Consider the following 17,142-nt stretch of genomic DNA (forward strand, 5'->3'; position numbering starts at 1 on the left):
AGGCCAGATTATACCCCCCCCCCCCACACACACACTCAGAAACCAGCCCTATGAGAGTTCTGTTTTGAACTCAGTGGTCTGGCTAAACTATCTTAATTTAAATTAAAAAACACACTCAGATAATAAATTTTGATTTTATTTCTCACCTAACCTAACCTAACCTAACCTACCTGTCATGGGTTGCGTTAGGCTTACCCACGCAACCAACTCCAAAGTTTGTTTTACCAGAGATAAGACGCCCGGTGAGGCATAACTGGGACATGTATTTTTCAATTAGTGTATGTTAGCCTGCCTTTAGGGGGGGTGGGCAGTGAAACAGTGTTGTACTGTTCATCGCTTCACACCCAAAAACCTCATTTTAAGTAGTATCCCCTGAGCCATGGGTTAGTTAAGACGTCGTCTCCATCCTCTCCCTCCTGAAAGGGGGCGAGACACCACACCACACAGTCCTCCACCGCCACTCCGTCCTGTGAACCGTCGTCGACACGAGACTAAGCGTGTTAACCTAGGTTGTTATCCCCGTGGAAATATCACGTGTGGATGCCTGGTTGCGACAAGAGCAATCCAGGCTGGCCTATCAAACCTACAGTAAATGGTTAATTAATTCACGCTTACAGAGTTCTCCTGCACGACACCCGTCTACAGTGACCGTGATCGACACAAGACTAAGTGTGTTAACCTAGGTTTGTTATCCCCGTGGAAATATCACGTGTGGAAGCCTGGTTGCGACAAAAGCAATCCAGGCTGGTCTATTGCACCTAATGGTTAATTCAAGTCACGCTTACCAGTTCTCCTTGCCGCGCTAACCGTCTACAGTGACTGTCAGTGACGCAAGACTATGTGTGGTAACCCAAGAGTGCTTTTTGTTGTTATGGCCGTGGAAAGAAGTTCTTGTGATGAAGCCTGGTTGTAACAAAAGCAATCCAGGCTGGCAGTAAATGTATCAATTGAAGAATTAGGGCTCTGTTAAGTCATACCTACAGTAGAGTAATCACACGTGTTCCCAAGTTGATAATTACCTCTTTTAGAAGATTAATTTTAGTACAGCGTGAACGTGAGTGACTCATATATCCATGCAAATTGTAAATCATTGTATGGAAGCTTGACAAATAAATGTAAGTGCAATTATCTGCCCGTATCTGTGATCCTATCTTATTATTACTAAAGGTAATGACTGATTGGTTATGACATAGTATAACCAATAACTTAGATGGATGTTGAAAATTAAATGAATTCATTAAATCATCATTTATCAAGTATAAATCATGGAATGTCGAGTGGTGGAGTGAACTTCTACGTAGATACACCATAATCTCCTGTAAGTAATCAGTGTGAAGGTATCGAACTCTACGGTAAGAAATAAGAGATACGACATATTATTATCTTTATATAATATAATCCACTCATACTACCACCGAACCACCCAAAACCATGACACTACCTTTCCCACGGGACCTGAATCCACTTGTTCTGGCCCTGGTGGGGTAATACCACCCCACACCTCATTCCTAAGCCTATCTCTTAAACCTATAAAATTTGCTTTTCTGAAGTCTGTTACAATTCTATTATTTTCTTTCTTATCATTTGTTAAGTTAAGGTCAAATCTGATGACTTTGTGATAGCTATTTCCTAATGTTTCTCCAATTTCTAAATTTGTAATTCCATTTTATCTATTACTTATACTAAATCCAGCATATTATTCCCCCGAATTACCTTATTTATGAAAAACACAAGGGGGTATAATCTGGACTAGAGAGGTATAGTCTGGGCTAGCCCAAAATATACCCCGGGGTATAATATAGCCTGGGCTATTTTATACCCCGGGGTATATTTTGGGCTAGCCCACTGTAACCCCGGGTATAGTTGGCAGGGGGTTAATGTGGGCTGCTACACCGGCAATCCTGAGGTTGTTTCACCGCCCTATGTCATCCACATAATCCACCCGGTATGCTGCTGTCGTTAGTTCCGTTTTAAGCTTGGAATTTTCCTCACTCAGCTGTTGAACTTGGGTCTTGAGTGTTCGGTTCTCTTTAGCTCAACGTTCAACAATGCTTGTAAGTCACTTATATCCCTTTGCAAGGATCTCTGTGAGCTACAAGAATGGTCGAAGAAATGGCTGCTACAATTCAATGTCACGAAGTGTAAGAGGCTCCACCTGGGACGTACCAACGATAAGACGATAAGAAGACGTATCATACATCCCAACGGGACGAATGTAATGGGCCCCTGTCTCATCAACATAACATATTATATAAATGGGTCAATACATCTGATATTATATTCAGATTCACCACCCTGTAACTTTCCACTGTCTATGAGTAAGACATGAGATGGACACGTGAACGGGCAACTCTCCCAGGAGGGAGTGACCCATAGTCAGCATTTCTGTAAGCCCGCACAGCGAGGCCCTCTCTCTTTAGTCGCTCACATCAACTTATATCGTAAGGACGTGACCTAACGTTTATAATACATAAACGCCGTCCCTTTCTCAATCACTCCTATACAGTGAGACTTACGGTCGATCTACACTCAGGAATTATATATACAACCCTTTTATAATAAAACAAGGAACTACCGTTTGGATTTCGTTACTTAAACCCAAATAATAAATATATGTGAACGGCCTGGTTAATTGCACAAGCAGCCGATTCACGGTAAAATTTCATTTATTGAGACAATGTGAAAAGTACCTAGGTGTGTATGTTGACAATGAATTGAAGTTCTCGGGCCATTGTGGGAAGAAGGTGAATTAGGGAACTAAATTATTAGGTCTTATAAGAAGTTCATTCAGATATCTAGATGGTCAGTCCTTCGTAATGATCTTCAAGAGTGAGGTGCTTCCCAGTCTGGAGCACTGTCACCCTGGTCCCCGAAATATGCTAGGGACTGTCAGTTGATTGAAAATGTGCAAAGAAGGGCCACCAGGCTAGTTCCGCCACTTTGTCTACTCAGCTCCCATGAGAGATTAGAGCGCCTGCAATTGCCTAGCTTATACTACAGACGGGCAAGGGGGGACCTAAATGAGGTGTATAAACATCTCAAAGGGCACTATTTTGTTGTGTCCTTACCTGAGCTGGCGGACGCTCGCCCCACAAGGGGTCACAGCTCAAGGTTGAAGAAGACGCAAGTCCAGAAACCTGTGAGGGGTTAACTTTTTCGGAGTGAGAGTTGTGAACTATTGAAACAATCTGCCAGAGTGTGTTGCGATGGCACCGAGTGTGAGCTCTTTCAAGACCAGACTTGACAAGCACTCGGGCAGGTTCAGATACATTCAGGAGCCAGTGCATGCCCAGTACTTGCCAACAGTGCGTAACAGAGACGTGACCGATCGTCCAAGCGGCTAACGAACTGATCAGTGGTGAAAAGGATATAAGTAAAAGTAAGAGAGATGGGGGAATGCGTCTATGATAAGGGTACTGTAGCGTAGCGCATGTGGCGCAGTAGTCCAAGTTCTCTTTGTTATGTACCAATTTTCTCTTTGTTATGGCCAGTACACATGTACAATAAGGGAGATCTCACACTCAGGATGGAGGTGAGAAAGGAAACTCAGAATAGCGTAACTCTATATGTATTGTATGTACAATGCAGTGCTAGGGAGTTGCTGTGTGGTGAGGAACTTGTTGAGAAGAGGTCCTGTCCGTTTGAGAGCGTTGAGTAGAATAACCTTTTTGGTCTTGGTGTCTTTAGTTAAGATCGGGAAGAAGAAGGAAGACGCAGGGATTAGGCGGGGGAAATAAAGTATAGATGTAGAGTTTAAAAGAATCAGGACTCCCTCAGATCGCTGCATGAAGTTTTCTCTTGTCGATATTTCCTTTGTTTATCATTGGGTCGTGAGACCTTTGTTTTTTTTTCTTTTAGTGTTTTCGTTTTGTTTGCTTTAACTTGTAAGTTTGCATGTGTTTTTTTATATGCGGTTTCTATATTTCTTAGCTGCCTCTCTGTGACTATGCAATAAATACAAGTGAGTTTTAATGTAAATAATACAGGAGAAGAAGCAGTTAGTAAAGATAGTGCTGCTTATAGGAAGGTTATGTGTCGATGTGGTTGGAGAATCTTAACAGGTTGTCTTGGAGCTGGTGGATTTTTTTATTTATTAATTTATTTTATTTTTTGTTAGTAACACGGGAGTAGATTTGTGCAGATAGGAGTGCTTAGAGAAAGATTATTTATTAGGTGGTAGGAGAGTCCTGCCAGGTTCTCTTCTGGAGCTGGTAGGGGGCTCTTATCTTTTAATAAAGAAGGAAAAGTTGGTGGAGATGCCCTGCCAGGTTCTTGTGGAGCTGGCAGGTCACTCATCTTCTTGGTGATAGTTATTTTTATTTTATTGTTCTCTTTAAGTATACGATGGTAAGGGGGTTGGTCCTCCTAGTATTTTCTTACTAGATATGAACCATCGGTGTTCTGTTATTCGTTCGTTGTCGTTGTCCTCATTTAAGCAGTTTTGGTAGGTTTCTAAGTTTAGGTCTGTTAGTTTGTTCCAAATATTTTTTGCCTTGTTGTGGATTTCGACGTTTAGAAATTGGGGGTTTGTTCTATCATGTAATTGTTCGTTTATAATGCGGTCGGTGTGATTCGTGTTGTATAAAAATCTGAGGGCTTTGTTTTGGATTACTTGTAGGGACTTGATGTTTGTTTTGCTCAAGGTGTGTAGTGGAATTGGTGGGGAGTCCATTGTTGATTTTATCAGTGTTGTGTATATTTTCTTTTTGTTATTTGTGCTAAGGTTCCCGAATCTTTTTAGTTTCGCAAGTCTTGCCCTTGCGGCCCTGGTTTTATCTTTCAGAAAGTTTATATATCCTCTTTTTGTTACTTTGTGGGATTAATTTCAGTAATAAAGTACATCCAGAAGAACATAAAAATGCCAACCAATCACCTCGGAAACAAATAGTTGGCGAGTACTGAAATAAGCATTGGAAAAAAATAATTAAAATATTCCAAGCGTCATTACGACCTCTAATTATCCCACAATCAAACTGTGGATAAAAGATTCGGAATCAGCATGCTCAGGAGAACCTATACTGTGATTGTGAACAAAATCGCATATATTGCGCTTTGTTTCGGCCCTGAAAAAAATCTGTAAGGGGGTCCCTTACGTGTTTTTTCACCCAAATATGATTTTCTCTCAGACTTGAAATTTAGTGGGAATAATTTCAGTAATAAAGTATATCCAGAAGAACATGGCACAACATACTGCTAACGCAATAGAGAAAATCGACCAGTATGAAAAAAGTGGAAGATACAAACTAACACCAACAAGTTCAAAGTAATACCAATCGCTAAAAGGAGAAAAGACCCCATTATAGTAGACAACAAAGAAATTCCATATGCCATGGAAGGCACTGTCCTAGGGCTGAAGTTGATAACAAAAGGCTGCAAAACATTCATCACCGAAAAACTAGCAAAAACCAGAAACATGGTAATTAAATTAAAACGCTTCAGAAACCTGTCTGCAAAAAAACAAGTTAAAGTTATATAGAGCCTTTGTCCAATCCCAATTAGTATATCCACCAATTCCCCTACATGCAATAAAACAAACAAATATAAAGAAACTGCAGACAATTCAAAACTTAGCCCTAAGGGATGTATATAACATCAGATATCCTGACATAGTCACCAACTGTCAACTACACCAACGAGCCCAAATAGAACCCCTAAACGTTTACCTTCACCAACACTCAAAAAGAATATGGACAAAGTTAGAAGAAATAGAGGCAGGACCAATCACAGAATGGATGGACGAGACAGAAGAAGGAAGAAGAGAACACTCGTGGTTCCCTCGCAGTAAAAGAAGAGCCCTCGAACCCACACCAACTCCACTCTATTGAAAGAATGCAACGTTACCCCAGTGACAACCTTGGCAGCCCTACCACTTACAACATTCGATCATAAAATGACGGGATGTTCTTAGCAGAAACACAAGTACCTGCCCTTGACTCCCCGCCATTGGCTAGGACACAAGACACGAAAATGTAAGGCATAAAATTGCAACACTTGTTAAACATACAAACACCTAACATGAATATTGCACCGAAGACGAAAATTAGCTGAAACACAAACATGAGAAAACGGAAGCACTTGGGTTGAGTCCCAAGACCTAGCACCCTACTACTACTTTCCAATTTTCTCACCTTTCTTCTTGCACGATCCACCAACCCCAAGTCCCTCCAAACTCCATCATCATTCTTCAAGTCCGGTTCCCGTACCACCAGTTTACGCACCAGCTTCTTTTCACACTTTACTTCACCCATCGATTCGATCGATTTGATATCGCCCTCACTTTACGCAATATATACAGCAGGCATTCCACCACCAGCGGCATGCAGCGAATATGTCATGTTCGCAGACGACATAACCCAAATATAGTGGCCCACCACACAGCACTCGCAATAAAAAAACATGGATGACTTTGAAAAGAAGTGGAAAATAATAACAAACAAAGACAAATTCAGGATCATCACCGAGCAAAATTCAAAACCAGTCCAAGATGGAGCTAAAAGTAACAAAAAGAGGATATATAAACTTTCTGAAAGATAAAACCAGGGCCGCAAGGGCAAGACTTGCGAAACTAAAAAGATTCGGGAACCTTAGCACAAATAACAAAAAGAAAATATACACAACACTGATAAAATCAACAATGGACTCCCCACCAATTCCACTACACACCTTGAGCAAAACAAACATCAAGTCCCTACAAGTAATCCAAAACAAAGCCCTCAGATTTTTATACAACACGAATCACACCGACCGCATTATAAACGAACAATTACATGATAGAACAAACCCCCAATTTCTAAACGTCGAAATCCACAACAAGGCAAAAAATATTTGGAACAAACTAACAGACCTAAACTTAGAAACCTACCAAAACTGCTTAAATGAGGACAACGACAACGAACGAATAACAGAACACCGATGGTTCATATCTAGTAAGAAAATACTAGGAGGACCAACCCCCTTACCATCGTATACTTAAAGAGAACAATAAAATAAAAATAACTATCACCAAGAAGATGAGTGACCTGCCAGCTCCACAAGAACCTGGCAGGGCATCTCCACCAACTTTTCCTTCTTTATTAAAAGATAAGAGCCCCCTACCAGCTCCAGAAGAGAACCTGGCAGGACTCTCCTACCACCTAATAAATAATCTTTCTCTAAGCACTCCTATCTGCACAAATCTACTCCCGTGTTACTAACAAAAAATAAAATAAATTAATAAATAAAAAAATCCACCAGCTCCAAGACAACCTGTTAAGATTCTCCAACCACATCGACACATAACCTTCCTATAAGCAGCACTATCTTTACTAACTGCTTCTTCTCCTGTATTACTTACATTAAAACTCACTTGTATTTATTGCATAGTCACAGAGAGGCAGCTAAGAAATATAGAAACCGCATATAAAAAAAAACATGCAAACTTAAAAGTTAAAGCAAACAAAACGAAAACACTAAAAGTAAAAAAACAAAGGTCTAACGACCCAATGATAAACAGGAAATATCGACAAGAAAAAACTTCATGCAGCGATCTGAGTGAGCCCAGATTCTTTTAAACTCTACATCTATACTTTTATTTCCCCCGCCTAATCCCTGCGTCTTCCTTCTTCTTTCCGATCTTAACTAAAGACACCAAGACCAAAAAGGTTATTCTACTCAACGCTCTCAAACGGACAGGACCTCTTCTCAACAAGTTCCTCACCACACAGCAACTCCCTAGCACTGCATTGTACATACAATACATATAGAGTTACGCTATTCTGAGTTTCCTTTCTCACCTCCATCCTGAGTGTGAGATCTCCCTTATTGTACATGTGTACTGGCCATAACAAAGAGAAAATTGATACATAACAAAGAGAACTTGGACTACTGCGCCACATGCGCTACGGTACAGTACCCTTATCATAGACGCATTCCCCCATCTCTCTTACTTTTAGTTTTATCCTTTTCACCACTGATCAGTTCGTTAGCCGCTTGGACGATCGGTCACGTCTCTGTTACGCACTGTTGGCAAGTACTGGGCATGCACTGGCTCCTGAATGTATCTGAACCTGCCCGAGTGCTTGTCAAGTCTGGTCTTGAAAGAGCTCACACTCGGTGCCATCGCAACACACTCTGGCAGATTGTTTCAATAGTTCACAACTCTCACTCCGAAAAAGTTAACCCCTCACAGGTTTCTGGACTTGCGTCTTCTTCAACCTTGAGCTGTGACCCCTTGTGGGGCGAGCGTCCGCCAGCTCAGGTAAGGACACTCAACAAAATAGTACCCTTTGAGATGTTTGTACACCTCATTTTGGTCTCCCCTTGCCCGTCTGTAGTATAAGCTAAGCAATTGCAGGCGCTCTAATCTCTCATGGTAGCTGAGTAGACAAAGTGGCGGAACTAGCCTGGTGGCCCTCCTTTGCACATTTTCAATCAACTGACAGTCCCTAGCATATTTCGGGGACCAGGGTGACAGTGCTCCAGACTAGGAAACAACCTCACTCTTGAAGATCGTTACGAAGGACTGACCATCTAGATATCTGAGTGACCTTCTTATAAGACCTAATAATTTAGTTCCCTAATTCACCTTCTTCCCACAATGGCCAGAGAACTTCAATTCATTGTCAACATACACACCTAGGTACTTTTCACATTGTCTCAATAAATGAAATTTTTTCGTCCCGTTGGGATGTATGATACGTCTTCTTATCGTCTTATCGTTGGTACGTCCCAGGTGGAGCCTCTTACACTTCGTGACATTGAATTGTAGCAGCCATTTCTTCGACCATTCTTGTAGCTCACAGAGATCCTTCTGCAGCTCTTCACACTCTGCTTGGTTCTTAATTTCCCCAAATAACTTGGCATCCTCCGCAAACATGTCATTTATGAAGCAAACAAACGACAGCGGACCTAATACACTGCCCTGTGGTACCCCGCTTGTGATGGGTACGCATAACGATTTCGTGCCGTTAATCCCCACACACTGTTTGCGATCATGGAAAAAATCTCCAATCCACGCCAGGACACTTCCGCGAATCCTGTACCCTTCCAGTTTAATTTTCAACCTTTCATGGGGTTCGCTGTCGAAAGCCTTGGCAAAATCTAGGTATATATTGTCAATATTACCACCCTGCTCCAGAACTTGGATCAAAACATCTAGTACGTTGAGCATAAATATTTAGGCGGGAGCGTCCCGGCATAAAACCGTGTTGGGAATCCTTTACAAGGTTTTTCTCGTAGTAGATGTTCTATCATGGTATCTCTTAGAATGCTCTCAAGTACTTTTCTTACTATGTTGTTCAAGCTCTCTGGTTTATAGTTATTCGTGGAGTGACAATCGCTTGTCTTGAAGATAGGACTCACTTAAGCCATTTTCCAATCACTGGAGACCTTTTGCTCATGCAGGCATTTACAGAACAGGATCTTCAGGGGCTCAGCAAGCTCGTTGCACAACTTTCTTAGCACTCTGGGATGCACCATGTCAGGTCCGGGATTCTTATGAACCTTTAGCTTTGGCAATTTATTTCTTATAACCTCTTCTGTGAACACAATGTGGGTCAGTGCTGTGTCGAACCGTCTGTCCCCAAACGCAGGAAGATTATTTGCATCCTCTCTTGTGAACACCGAGGAAATGAAACTATTCAATGCCTCCGCTTTTTCCTGGTCAGAATCTGTGTAACTACCATCTTCAAGCCTCAGGTCCGGTACTCCTACTCGCGTTATTAATTTCGACTTTGTATTGCGGTAAAATGCCTTTGGATTTGACTTGGCCACGCGTACAAACAGCCTCTGGAACTCCTTTTTCAGCCCTTCTACATTCTGACTTTGCTTGGTTCCTGGATCTTGCATTCATCCTCCTGCTCTGCTCATAGTTTGACCTGACCTACGCCTTGAATTTCTGGGTTTTCTTCTTTACTTTGTCGAATGCCACCTTGTTCATCTTTAGGTTTGGTCTTGGGTATATATTTCTCTATCAAATGGTTCACTTTACTGGCTATGCGTTCTTATATCATAGTGAGTCGGGCCAGTGGATATCCCTCATCTCCTCCCTCATCCCGTTGTAATTTCCATTGTAATATTTGCACCTTGGCCTAGTTTTGTCGTGAACCGAGTAACAGTTAAATTTGAAGGACAACATTACATGGTGGCTGGTGCCACCATACACTCCTCGTTTGTAATGATGGGGTCCAGTGGCTTGGGTGTTTGCTCCATTCAGTGATTCGTCGGGTCCTTAACATGTTGGAACAGAAAATTATCTCTCGGAGTTTAAACCAAAAGAGTAGCGGGGTTATTTATGTAATTTGGCATCTTCTCATTTCTCCAGTCGATGTCGCCATAGTTAAAGTCCCCCATGATAAGGAGGTGGCTAGGGTTGAACAATGTTGCATTGTCTATTAAGGCTCTTAAGGTCCTTTGGTTTGGTAAGCTACAGTTTGGGGATCTGTATAGATGTACCCGACAATAAGTAACTCTTCCCCCTTTAATTTAATTTTACACCACTTGGATTCTTCAAAAACATCCTCTCCCTGTACCCTCACCTAGCTGGCTCTAAGGTCTTGCCTAGCATAGATAACCACACACCTCTTTCAAGTTGCTTGAGAAAGGTTCGTAAATATATCATATCCGTCAATACTGAACGCACATTCCTCTGAGTCGATTCTTCTCCTTCCGACCTTCTTTATCCTCTTGGGCCGTGGCTCCCAATCATAATTTTATTAAATGTTGTGATCATTAATAATAAGAGTGTGTTCAGTTAATTAGTAAAGTTTAATTTATATTTAATCTGTGGCAACTGTCAGCTGACTCGAGTCCTTGGTGGCCTGGCGGATGACGATTGACGATTTATTGAATTTAGTCCGACGGTCACGGGGGTAGAATGTCTTGTGTTCCTCTCTGCTTTATCTAATATATTACTATTTTTAAAACTATTCGTCTACGATGCCGCGTAAAGATTATTAGAAGACAAGAATATACTGTAAGCACAATGGATCCTCACTGCTGAGCTGCTGCCAATATTTACGGAAATAAACTCTCTTGAAGACATTTTTTTTTTGTCGGTTCCCGTACCCCATCGTCCACACTGTAGAATGGTGTATCTCAAAAACGATATTTCCCAGTAATTATCGGTCTCAATCTCACGAAATACCGAGGGTTTACTGTATATGAACTAAGTATATTGTAAATATATAATATCTACAATTATCGATCCACAGAATTTTGTTCACTCTCCGCTGGTCCATGAAGTTGAAAAGTTTGTGAACTACTGCACAGTCAGGCACATTGTTGGTAAGTACTGAGCATACACTGGCTCTAGAATGCACCCTGAACCTGTCCCAGTGTTGGTCAAGTATGACAATTTTCTCTACTTGTGGCTTCTTTAACCTGAGGCTGTGACCTCTTGTGGGGCATCCGCTATCTCTGGACATAAACACTCATAAACACTCGACTGGGGGGACCGGTGGTAGAAGCGGTATCGCTCTTGCCTCGCAAGCAAGATGTCGCGGGTTCGATTCCCGGTCCGGAGGAAGTTTTTGGACTTACTTCCTAGCCCCCATTAGTCCCTGTTCACCGACCAGTAAAGTAGGTACCTGTTGTAAGTCGAAAGTTGCGAATTCGTATTCAGGGAAAGTTGTTGGAGCTTCCAATAACTTGATGACATACACCATTGACTCTTCACGCTTCTACGCCCTTGACTCTTCATGCTTCTACGCCCAACTCATGAGACATAAGGCAAGTATGAACTTAGCATGCTTCCCTGTTGGGCGCTGTAAACGCTTCTGCGCTTCACCTTACACAAGGATGTAGGGGGGGTGTCCAATAAATAATAAAAAAAATAACAAAATAAACACTCGACTGAGTAATGTCCTCTGAGATGCTTATAAACTTATATTAAATTATCACTTTGTCGTCTGTTGTATTAGCTGTAGTGAACCTGTAGTGTAAGTTGGTACCTGATGTGCTGGCGTGCAGGCACCAGTCTGGTGACTCACTTTTAAACATTCTCAATCAACTGACAGTGACTAGCATATCTCAGGGACCCCTTCCTCCTCCCTCTGCCACCCTCTCCTTTCCTCTACCATCCCCTCCCCTCCCCTCCGCCCTCACATCCGTTACCACTATCACCTAGTAACGTCGTTGGTACAAGGGCGTCCCTGACATAAGGGCTTTGGCGATCTTGATGAGTTACTTCACGGTAAAATGTGCATCGGCCGGGAATCGAACCCGGGCCTCCCGCGTGGCAGGCGAGAATTCTACCACTGAACCACCGATGCTTACTTTTGAAAAGGCAAGTTTTACTTATTATTTAACTCCCATTTTTATTTCCCTTCACTAATACAAAATACAAATTTCATTTCCAATCCCAATTTACAAACACAACAAACAAACATCAGCCAATTTCCATACACAACACACTCAGCTCCTGCTGTCTGTTTGTTGGGTTGTGGATTTATAGCAGGAAAATATAGTCAGAGATATATGGTTGTTGACGATAGATTTATATAGATTATATTAATGTTATATAGGGGGAGGGAATGTGTGGATAATTTAGTTAACACACAAACACACACACACACACACGTATTCTCCATAATTCTCCTCACTCTCACTCACTCCCCCTTTCATCCTATCTTCACCCACTTCTCATCACCTTCCTTCTTCAAACGAAATCCTTAACTTCCTCCTCAATTCACTCCTCATTTCTCCCTTCCTCCATACACTCTTCACCCCCCACCTCACTCCATACACTCCTCAACCCCTTCCCACACTCCTCGCCTATCCCTCTCTCTATTCACTCCTCAACTCCCCTTCCCTCCATACACTCTTCACCTCCTCATCCCACCCATACACTCCTCACCTCCCCTTCCCTCCATACACTCTTCACCTCCTCCTCCCACCCATACACTTCTCACCTCCCCATCCCTACATGCATATGAGGAAGCTGCAACCGTGGGTTGAGCCGCTACTTGAGACCCTAGTCTGAAGTGCCTTACAGGAGCGTATATTATGTACAATGGTAAATTTTAATGATATTGACTTATAATAACAAGACAAAGATATCACTGATAATATTAATACAATAGTGGGAACAGCTAAACTGAGTATTTAGCAAATCCCCGTGAAAAATAGAATGGCAGGTGATCTTCTAGATTAGAAAAATGTGATTCCTTCAGGTAAAAAATAAATTTTGATTTATCTGAAACTATATTGAGTTCACTAAAAGTCATATTAGGACCCGGAAATAAAGGGATCAAATAGGAAGTTATATTTAAATTCAGTGCAAAATGGTGATGGGAAGGCAAGGTTTTCAACGAACTACAGGTGATTTCACAATAGTCCAGAGCCTTATAATACCCTTTTACACCTAAATGTTTACCACCATCCTGGTACTGTAAAATGACAGTGGTTTTCTCTGGGGAAAAAATATTGCACATTAAGTAGATGTGCATGAAACAGTTTTCTTGGACATTGCTTCATTGTTGTGCGAACGTTAGTCTGTATGATCGCCAATTCACATATTCCTTCTGCCGCAGGAATGAATGCGTAAGCTGGACATACATACAAGTGTAGGTATGACGATTTACACCGTGACAACACCCTAGGATCATCCACCACTAACAATGAGTAGTCTTCATTTATTATTAAAATTTCAGTTGGTTTAGCCAGAGGAAACAGCGTGTCATTAGAATATAATGGGAAAGATTTTAAATGGCATGCATTAAATTTGCGTTGAGAGAGCATGGGTATGTGGATAAGTATAGCATTATGCGTGAGTTGACTCTAACAAAGGATAATAATATTCCACCTCCTGATCTGTGAAAATAGGAGTTAAGTGGTAACTCGCCTTGGCTATTTGTAATGCTTCAAGAAGAGTATGTACAGGCACAAGCTGTGCATCCACGCGACTTAACCCTGCATCAACTACACTTGCAATTAGTTTGTCCTTGTTAGTAGATAAAGCTTGGGCAGAATTTTCCGTAGCATGCAGAAACTCAGAAAAAAATAAATTATCCATTCTAGTGTGGCACTGAATTCATCAAATTATAAAGAACTAGATAAATGGTTAGATTCAGACAAAATAATGTTAACCTTTAATTCCAAAGAATGAATTGCATGAAAAGTCTGAGGTATAGCACGATTCTGTGTATGTACTGCTTGAGTAACAATATTCAAACTGTCTCCTAATTTGCCTATGTCTTCTGCAGTTCCCGTGCCAAATAAAGTGCGTTGAATAAGACCAACAAAATTATATAATCAAAGCTTTCGTCGTGTTTGAAAACGCGCCTTCTTAGCAGTGTTATCTTGAGATGCTGGAATAGAGCGTCCAGCTGCGACGACATTCTTATGAAGGTTCCTGAGACGAAGTTGCTGAAGATTTATAGTTTGTGTTGCCATGGTAGAAATGTCAGGACGTTGACGTAGAGGTGAGCATCAATAGACTCCATCTCTCGGAATATTTAGTAAACCGTGCAACTCATTCTTTATGGCCACGACGTCTTCAATGATGAGGACCCATCCTAAAGGTGCGGCTAAGGCACTGGGTTTCAGGACTTCCGTGGGTGTGTAAGTCAACACGGTGGTGCCACAAAGGAGAAGGAGTAGCAGTACGATGATCCAAGCCATTATAGAAAAGGTGGATTCGTCTAAGTATTGCTTCCCAGAGTGTAGTTTTAAACACTAATCATTAGCTACACTTGTTGTACTTGATGTGTTTGCGATTTTTGAACAGATGTGTCCGAGACATCGTTAACATTCCTGGGTAGTAAATCTGGGTGGCCCCTTTTAATTCTGTCCGCATTTACTACGTCTGAAGTTTGTGAATTTGGTTTCAAAATTTGTAATTTGTTGTCCGTTTCTTTTGCGATAATGCGGAATGGACCGGAAAATTTGGGCGAAAGCTTAGAGATCCGTTCAGGTTCTCTCACCATAACAACATCGCCTGTTTATGCCGCTTATAAATCATTTCAGCGCGTGACGCTGCTAAATATTTCCGTACTTGGCCATGAATGTCTGTGATGATGCTGATTTGCTTCGTAGCGAAATCGTCCACATTGTAGATATAGTTTGCCTGTAAGTACGTCATAGGGCAGACGTTTGTCTATGCCATAAACAATATAGTAGGGTGATTTCCCGTGGAGCTATTGATTGACCCGTTAATAGAGGCCGCGACTTGAGGTAACCAATCCTCCCATGCATTGTGCATTTGACTCACTATTGGACGAAGGATCTCTAGGATTTTACGATTGGTTCTTTCAACAAGGCCATTTGCCTGTGTATGATAAGCTGTTATGAAACTTTGTTGGATGCCGTATTATCGACATATTTGTGCTAAAAGTTGATTCTTGGGCTCTAATCCGTTGTTGGAGAGAAGATCCTTGGGAGTAGTAAAAGGGCATATGAGGTGCATAACTAGGGCATGAACCACAGATTCGGCTGATTTATTCTTCAGTGGGACTAAAATCACAAATCTAGAGAAATGATCGACATACACTAGTACGTACGAGGATCCCTGATGACTCCTCGGAAGTTGTAACAAGTCAAAGGCGACTGTGTCAAGCGGACGTTCTGGTGTAGGATATTGGAGAATTGGAGCACACGCTAAACACTTTGCAATGTGCTGCTCTATGTCTCTTCTAATTGTATTTCAAAAATAGTTTTTTTTTAATTTCCCGAAGGCGTATGTCACGTCCGGGGTGACCTACTTACATAAGAACATAAGAAAGTGGGATACTGCAGGAGGCCGACTGGCCCATACAGGGCAGATCCCTTTCACACCCATCCCAGCACTTCCATGTGCCTATCCAACTTCGTCTTGAAGCTCCCTAGCGTCCCCGATCCTACTATAGCACTCGGTAGCCTTATCTCACATATCCAAATTTATTAGCCATCAAACCAGTGCTTGCCTTACATCCTTTTCTGAATCGGAATTATCTAATTTAAAGCCATTTGTTCTAGTTATTTCATATTATTACTGAGCTTCAGAACATTCATTTTACCTTGTTAATCCTAATTTTACCCACTTGAACACCTCTATCATATCTCCCCTAACTCTACGCCTCTCTAATGAATGCAAGCCTAAGCTTTTCAGTCTTTCTTCATATGGAAGGTTTCTAATATTATGGATCATTTGTGTCATTCTTCTTTGTACTCTCTCCAAAGAATCTATGTCCATTCTATAATATGGACACCAGAATTGAACCGCATAATCCATGTGTGGCCTCACTAATGCTAGGTAAAGTTTCAAGATAACGTCAGCAGTTCTGTTACTCACACTCCTAGATATGAACCCAAGAATCCTGTTTGCCCTGTTGCGAACGCTAATACATTGTTTTCTAGGTTTCAAGTCGTTGCTAACAAATACACCTAGATCTTTTTCACAATCTGAGTTTTCTATTTCCGTGTTACCTAGTTTATACTTAACGTTTGTATTCGTCTCCCCTATCTGTAGTACCTTGCATTTATCAGTATTAAAATTCATTTGCCAGTCTACTGACCACTCATGTTAAGGTATCTAGATCTCTTTGAAGGTGTTCAAAGTCACTGTCTGAATTTATCACTCTCCCCATTTTGGTATCATCTACAAATTTACTAATCCTACTAGTTATACCTAAATCAAGATCATTAATGAATATACCAAACAGCAGAGGGCCTAATACAGATCCCTGGGGAACTCCGCTTTTGACCGCACCCCAGTCTGACTTAAATCCATTTATGCTGACTCTTTGTTTCCTACCAGTTAACCATGACCTAATCCATTTTAATAATGATCCACCTATTCCATGTGCTTCTACCTTCCTTATCAATCTCTCATGAGGGACTCTATCGAATGCTTTACTGAAATCTAAATAAATTATATCATATGACTTATCATTATCTACCGCTTCATATACTTCTGAGAAAAAGCTAAGCAAATTTGTGAGACAAGAACGTCCCTGGGTGAACCCGCGCTGAGAAGAATGAATTAAGTTGAATGTTTCAAGGTGGCTTCTGATTTTTGTAGCAATAATTGACTCTAGCAACTTGCCTATGATTGACGTGAGACTAATGGGACGGTAATTTGATGCAATTGATTTATCACCTTTTTTGAAAATCGGAACTACATTTGCAAGTTTCCAAGCTTCTGGCACTAGGCCCGATTCTAATGACTTATTAAATAAACCTGCTAAT

The 17,142-nt window shown here is 41.4% G+C and overlaps 1 non-coding gene across 1 annotated transcript; it reads right to left on the minus strand.

Moving 5' to 3' along the window:
• Window positions 1-12,177: 12,177 nt before the first annotated feature.
• Window positions 12,178-12,248, minus strand: Trnag-gcc. Its single transcript has one exon. It is a non-coding gene; the product is annotated as a tRNA-Gly (tRNA).
• Window positions 12,249-17,142: the final 4,894 nt, after the last annotated feature.

Source organism: Homarus americanus, unplaced genomic scaffold (assembly GCF_018991925.1).
Source record: "Homarus americanus isolate GMGI-L3 unplaced genomic scaffold, GMGI_Hamer_2.0 scaffold28, whole genome shotgun sequence".
Taxonomy (NCBI): Eukaryota; Metazoa; Arthropoda; class Malacostraca; order Decapoda; family Nephropidae; genus Homarus; species Homarus americanus.